We start from the raw sequence: 7,785 nt of genomic DNA, 5'->3' as shown, positions 1-7,785 counted from the left end.
AATAACTGGGATTATAAGTATTTATACAAGTTTCTTTTTCGGGTCCAGAGCGAAGAGATTTTTATATTTTTGTAGGTCACGGAGAGATGCTGATGCCTTAGTGCACACTGCAGTTATGCGTTCGGTTTAATTTAGATTTTCATCTATTATTACTATTAGACACTTTGCTGAAGGAGAAAAGTTGATATTTGTAGGGAAACCCGATATTTCGGGCTAATGAGCCTAGAATGACCAATCAGTACCGCTTGGGTTTTGGATGAGTTGAGCTGTAGCCCGATATCTTGTGCCCATTTTGACAGTGCACACAGGACGGTACTGAGATTCTCTATAAGCTGTTTTTGGGTTTATTGGTCTAGCACTTAGATACAACAGGAGGTCCTCAGCGTGAGGTATTTGCAGTAGAACAAAACTAAATGACATATCATTGACATACAATGAACACTGGGGGACGCCGGGTACTTCCTGCCCCCTTGATGCCAGACATCACGCATTGCTGTCGAGATGTCATGTATGAGCTAAACCATTGTACTGCGCTTTGAGAGAAATTTAGGCTGCTAAGTTTGGCAAGTAAAATGTCCAAGTCGACAGCGTCAAAAGCTTTGCTGAAGTCTAAGAATCACATAATAACCACCTCTTATGCATCCGTGGCAAGTTTATGTCATCTGTTGGCTTGATTAAGGCAGATGTTGTGCTGTGGTACTTATGGAAAGCTGATTGGTATTCTCCTAGTAGATTGTTTTCAGTTCGGTAGTTTATTAGTTAGTCGTGGACTATATACTCTAAGGCCTTGGACGGTGCAGGAAGAATATACGTAGGTCGGTAATCAGATTGTGCTGTGACAAAGTCCTGTTTTGGTAGTGGTTTAGCCAGTCCCTGTTCACAGATCTCCGGGAAAACACCTGTAGTTAAGGAGTGGTTGAAGATATCTATTATAGTGGACAGTAGCGGGTCAATAATAAGCTTCATCATTTGGGCCGTGGTGCAGTCGTGTCCAGTAGAAGCTGATCTGGTACGCATCATGGCTTTTTTGACTGTAGTGCAAGTGACGTGCTTTAGATAGAATTTTTCGTGGCTACAGCCGTTTACGCCCATGAAGTAATCAGTGAGTCTCTGTTTCATTTGTGGTTCAGTTGTGGTTGTAGTACCGGTTCAGTGCTTTCGCCGGGACAATGGAATCAGCAGCAGCTTTTACTTTGCCTATACCAAGACCACGGAGCTTTTTCACAAGACAGCTATTCTATATACGTTGTCAGTTAATGTATGAGCATGCCTGACTTTTGCATTTATCATAGCTTGACTGATTCTGTTCCACTTCTGCTTGTAAGCAATATGATTTTCAGGCGTCGGGTGTTGTTTTTATGTACGTCATGCAGCATCTCTGAGATTAATGAGCTGTTGTAGTTCTTCAGTTAGTTAAGTTTCTTGCTTTCTTTTCCAGTGTTTAAGGGAGCAATTTCTCGTATAGTTCAGTAATTTTGTTAGAAAATCCATGAAGTTTTTGGTTTATGTCCGAGATGGCAACAAAAGACGATACGACCGGGCATTTATCAGTTTTTCTTGTGCATTTGGTTTCAACATAATTTCATTCTTCACCACTCAATGTACATTAATGTATCTCTGGGAGAGTGAAACACAGCATGATATGTAATACACAGCTCAATAATCGAAGTCCTTTCTTCTCCGTTTAAGTGATCCACTCGAAAAGTTTCCTTTAAGCTGCCAATTAACGACCTTGTCTTTCGTTCCACTGAAACTATGCTATCTATGCGGCGTTCCTCGTCTTCTTCCGTGACAGGTACTGCTTCTATCTTCACTTCGGGACATTCCAGTATTACGTCTTCTTCTGTGGTAGTCAGAATAGTCGTGACGCAAGTGCCTCCCTGCACGGTCACCAGTGCTTCAGGCAAATATACTCCCGTTTGCAGCTGCTGTTTCTCCATTATCCCTCAGAACTGTGTTCTGCACTTTAATTCTTAAAACCTTTTCTTTTCGTGGGCCTGTTAGTGTTGCGCCACACAGGCACTCTTTCTTTTTCGTCTGTTATTCATCGTTGTTCCTTGTTCCCCTCAGATGTGATATTTCTTCTGATGCCTCAGTCCAGAGCTCTCTCTTCGCCGATCCTACCTGGATTCTTACTGATACCTCCGGTGTCGTATTTGTCCTCGCGACCCGTTTCTCGCGACTGTCTAATGTCTGTTCCATGGGACAAAGCTTCTCTGTTCGCGATTATCTCCTGGTCCACAATATTCGATTGGTTCGGCTCCTGTTCCCTCTGTAACCGTACTGGTCTGTACTTTAACCATAGCATCTTCGTTGCGTAACCTATGATTATGTTTAAACTCTCATAAAGTGTCAGCCTAAGATTCTTTCATACGGGACGTCTAACTCGTCTTCCAGTCTTCGAAACTTATGTCCCACACATATCGTCACCTTCCCCACAGAGTTAAAGTCGCAGCTCCACGGGTCTCTGTTACTTCTTTAGTGACTGTTTTAAGTTTAATTCTTTCGTTGGTATTACTGCCTACTGTATCCTTCAATGATGACTCCTTTACTGTGCTAACGTGAGCAGCACTATCTACTATGAAACTTGTGGTTCCTGCGCTTACCTGCGTGCATCTTGTATTTACGAAATCATTCTTGCTCTTCCAGTCTACTGACAAAGGGCCATACGAACTTATCCTGACCGATTTGATTCATATTGTCAGGGCGTATAGGGTTTGACTAGGATTTCATCATCTGTAGACAGGAAGACATATCTCTCAACCGGTTTCGAGAAGATCGAGTTCACCGAGCGAGGTGGTGCAGTGGTTAGCACGCTGGACTCGCATTCGGGAGGACGACGGTTCAATCCCGTCTCCGGCCATCCTGATTTAGGTTTTCCGTGATTTCCCTAAATCGTTTCAGGCAAATGCCGGGATGGTTCCTTTGAAAGGGCACGGCCGATTCCCTTCCCAATCCTTCCCTAACCCGAGCTTGCGCTCCGTCTCTAATGACCTCGTTGTCGACGGGACGTTAAACACTAACCAGCCCCCCCCCCCCCCCCCCCAAGATCGAGTTCGAAAATTTTAAGCGTTCCTAGATACTTTGTATGGCGCCAATGTTTAAGCAGTCCGCAGCCGAGCCCGTAAGCACGTGGTTTTATGAACGTGAGGTGTCTGGAGCGAATCCCGCTGCTGGTACTTTTTCCATTCCCGCGTAATTCTAACAACAGATTTATTATGACTGTACAAAGTATCAATATTCAATTATTCATGTATTATTTACATAATATTTATACCGAAACTTTTGTCGTAAGGAGATTGGAAATAAAAAATAGGATACACATCAACTTTCAATCAAATCAGTATCGTCATTTCATTTATATTATTGTATCTACATTTGTGACAAATATAATGTGTAAGCTACGGCCCAATCCACGAATCAGGGTGATACTTATAGTAGAAACATAGAAAACAATAATTACTGTGATATACAACACGTGTGATGAATGCCGAATTTTTTCATTGATTGATTTTTCAGTATGTGTATCGCAAAACAAACTAGGTTTACACTCAGAACGGGTTCTCGGTCATCACACAATCTAGCAGCGTACCACGCATATCGAAGCATATCACTGGATGTTGGTACTGACGACAGATGATGTACGATTGATTCAATCTTATGCATTCTTCTCTTGAAGCTATCCCTATATTCTGTCCGGCGATGTAGGCCTACGCGAATTTTGTAGTTGTTTTCGGAGGTTCTTCTGCTGCATATGAAAATAAACGTCGCAAGGATGCACCAGCGGAGTACGTTTGAGAGGGATTACTTTAATACTGCGCATTGGCAGAATAACGAGTGAATGAAAAAAAGTACTGGTAGCCAGATTCGATACAGAGACCTCGCGCTTACGAAAGTAACCGCTTACTCTCTCAGTTGCGGACTCCTTGAAAGCTAGCGCCTATACTAAACTAACTCCCCTAAAATTTACAAATTCGATCTTCTCGGAAACGGTTGAGTTGTACGTCTTCCTGTTGATAGATACTGAAGTCCTAGTCATGCCCTAACATCCTGTCAACATGAATCATATCCGTGAGTGGTAGTTCGTACGGTCTTCTCGCGAGTACAGCTTTGTCGCATGGTTTGAATGCATGCATGCATTCTTTCTTCTCAAGGTTTCTATATCTTCGCATTTGCTAGTCTACTGTTGGGCTAAGTGCCTGGTTCTTCGCAAACGTAACATATCACGGGGTTCACTTTATCATACGGCACTGGACGCACTTGAAGATCGAATCCACTACACCTCGTCGATCACACGCTTCAGTTTCTCTATAAATACGTCCGCAAAGAGTTTCCTATATCCTTCTCGGTGGTGGTGGAGGATGGGGTGTGCGTTTTCCTGCTCCACTACAACTCGGCCGAATGGCGTCTATTTCCCAGACGTGTATCTCCGTAGTGCAGTTTCTTGCAGTGGCTTGCTCTCTTATATCAAAAACAGTAAACTCTCGGGCAACTGGATTCACCGAACTTTTCTTTACAAGAGGCGATGGATGCTTCTTCTGTTAATGCGATACCCACTGCTTTGGCTAACGTTAAATTCTTTCCCTTTGCTCTCACAATGGTTTTAATCCTCTCATCTTCAATTTCAGTTATGAACACTGCTTGCGCCAGCTTCCCAATTAGAGACAGATTTCCCGGACTGTCCAATTCCCTTATCAATCCCCGGATGTCGTCTCGAAATTGGTACTGCAATGTGTCAACGCGACTCACGCACTCAGCCATACTTTAGGCCTTGTTCTGCCTGCTAGAGAATAATAAACACGAATTGTAAGTCCGCTTTGTCTCATAGCTCTCGAATAAAATTCCCTACACCTCTGCCCAAGTTTCTGACAAATAACATACGAGTAGTTTACTTCGAGCTGCATCAACAGTCCCAGTTTTAACCAACGCTTTGACTATGGCCTGGCATTAGATCGAATGCTACCTCACAATTGTCTACAAATTATCTAATTTCACGTTTATTTCCACCAAAAGCTCCCGGAATTAACTTAAATGTGTCAGATAAGACTACATGTTGGGCGGGAACTTCTCTATCTCCCGGATTCACATTACATGTTATTTCGTACTTTCCCCCAGCCGCAGTGCTTGTTTCCGTGGTACGTTGTGACTGACACCGCGTTTGTCTGTCAGGCGCCGGCGCTGTACTGGCGTCTCGTGCAAGCGTAATGTTGGAATTCGGCGCGTTCACCACGAACATATCCCTGATTCAAGTGCCGGGGGCCCCGACTTTGTCGTAACTGCTTCGAAAGGCGTCCTCTCTTGTGCACCGCTATGGCCTGCTCGCTGAGGTTCGCAATTGTTCGATACGGGATTGTGACTTTTTCTTCTTTCTTCATTCTTCATTCTTGGTTCTCTCCTGAAGTACACAAAAGGGATTGTTCTCATTATTTACTGTACCTGACCTACATCGAAAGCTCAAGCCAGATCGTCGTAAGAGAAAATCCTATATTCCGTACGCTAAGGCACCTTACTTCTTAGTGAAGGTACTCAGCCAAGAATCAATGCCTGGACACACATATGGCACTTGTTTTATACATCGTGACCCGACGAGGGTCACAATGTGCTTACTTAGAATCTCACGCTAGCTTCAGAGGTGACGCAGGATTTTTGTTCATTCGTTTCCTGGGACACGAGCGGCTGTGTACAAGGGCAGAACGGTGACGTGGTCAATCTGAGATTTTTCAGGTCTCTGTGGTTGGAGACAGTACAGACCGAAAGACTTGGACGTTAAGGCAAGGAGATAGATATGATGATAGGGAAAGGAGACTCTGGTTTGGCTTGCTAGTCTACTTTTTACTGATGCTTCATAATGTTTTCAATAAACGTGCAGAAGAGCACAGATACTACTTTACAATTTCAGTAAGTGTAGAGCATAGAAGTGTCTTACTAAATCCTGAAACCAATCACCAGCACAAATGACGACCTCGACATATAACTTTATTAAGGTTCGGTTATACATAGTAACGTACGATACCACAGACCACGAACCATGGAAGTGCCAGATGCTGTCGCTCTGGTCGAAACCTTAGGTTCAAGTACTTGTCACAATGCGAGTGACACACATTGATGTGAGAAGTCATGGGACAGCTCCTAATAACGTGTCGGACTTCATTTTGTCCGGCGTAGTGCAGCAACTCTACGTGGCATGAACTCAACAAGTCACAGGAAGTGCCCTGCTGAAATATTAAGCCGGCTGCCTCTGTACCCGTCCCTAACTGGGAAAGTGTTGCCGGTGCAGCATTTTGTGCAAGAACTGACCTGTCGACTATGTCCCCTAAATGTTCGATGGGATTCTTGTCGGCCGATCTGGATGGCTAAATCATTTGCTCGAACTGTCCAAAACGTTCTTCAAACCAATTACGAACGATTGTGGCCCGGTGACATGGCGCATTGTCATCCATAAAAATTCCATCGTTGTTTCGTAACATGGAGTCCATGTACGGCTCCAAATGGTCTCCAAGTTTCCGACATGGTCACTAGGGGAGACGCTGCAGGCGATCTCGTGCTGTTAGGAAAGGCACTCGCGTTCGTCGTCTGCTCCCTTAGCCCATTAACGCCAGATATCTCTGCAGTGACCTTACAGATATATTCGTCGTACGTACCACATTGATTGTGCGGATATTTCGCGCACTGTTGCTCGTCTATTACCACTTACTACAACTCTGCGTAATCTCCGCTGTTCTCTGTCGGTAAGTGAACGCTGTCGGCCACTGCGATGCCAGTCGTGAGAGGTAACGACTGAAATTAGGTAGTCTTAGCTCACTCTTGACATTGCTGACCTAGGAATAATGAATTCTCTAACGATTTCTGAAATGTAATGTCACATGCGTTTAGTTCCAACTACCATTCCGCGTTTAAATTCTTTTCATTCCCGCAATGTATACGTGCATATCGCTATCCCACGACTTTTGTCTCCTCAGTGTACAGACATAGGTACTGTAGCCAAATGTAAGATGGAAACCAATAATCCCTAGTCCAGAAGAACGTACAGATAAGCTTTGCAAGTACTTCTTAGACTAAACGCATAATCTCAGATAATGCTCACGTGTATGGGATTTGCTGTGGGCTGTAGGACATCCGAGACCGCATGCTCAGTAACTCTTCTCGGTCTGGAACTCTGCTGTTCGCTGGAACGCTTCAGGTCGCTAGACTCGGCCTCGCTCGACGCTTGAGGGCCTCTGTACGGCGTCTGGTGCTACTTGCTACGGCTGGTGCGTGACTGCGTCGCTTTTTACCTCCAATTCACAACCAGTGAGCGTTAAATCGGCGGTTTCTCAGTGCATATGACCTCGTATTAGTCTGAAGAAAGCGTCTTGCACTGTAAGTGTTTCAGATAAGATTCATGCATAGGTGATTTTTCTTTTTTTTTCCGGCAACCCCTCATGATACGGCCATTACAATGTACATTGACATCGTCACAGAAATTTAATAAACGCTTAAGAATTAGATTTTAAAAGGTCATGAAATAAATTCTTTGTTCAGAGAGGTTAGTCAAGTGACATAGCTGTAGAGTGAGCATGCAGAGGGATATCGAGACCTTTGGGTGACTTTCCACGGTCGGGTAAGTCGTAAGGTCTTGTGTAGCCTACGGACCGCTTGTGTGGTATGCAGCTACGTGGAACATAGTCAATCAGGGCATCAGTCTCCAATCTGATGATGTGTATTTATTGTGATTTAATTCAGACTTTTGAGATCAAATGTTCTTATCGATGAACTAACCTTCAAAAGGATTGGGTGAACTATATA

General features: G+C 44.1%; 1 non-coding gene across 1 annotated transcript; it reads left to right on the top strand.

Annotated features, from left to right (window-relative positions):
* The first annotated feature begins 2,790 nt into the window (after nucleotides 1–2,790).
* Nucleotides 2,791–2,863, top strand: Trnaa-cgc (transfer RNA alanine (anticodon CGC)). Its single transcript has one exon. It is a non-coding gene; the product is annotated as a tRNA-Ala (tRNA).
* Nucleotides 2,864–7,785: the final 4,922 nt, after the last annotated feature.

This window comes from Schistocerca cancellata, chromosome 4, assembly GCF_023864275.1.
Source record: "Schistocerca cancellata isolate TAMUIC-IGC-003103 chromosome 4, iqSchCanc2.1, whole genome shotgun sequence".
NCBI lineage: Eukaryota > Metazoa > Arthropoda > Insecta > Orthoptera > Acrididae > Schistocerca > Schistocerca cancellata.
This window is presented reverse-complemented; position numbering and strand designations above follow the sequence as displayed.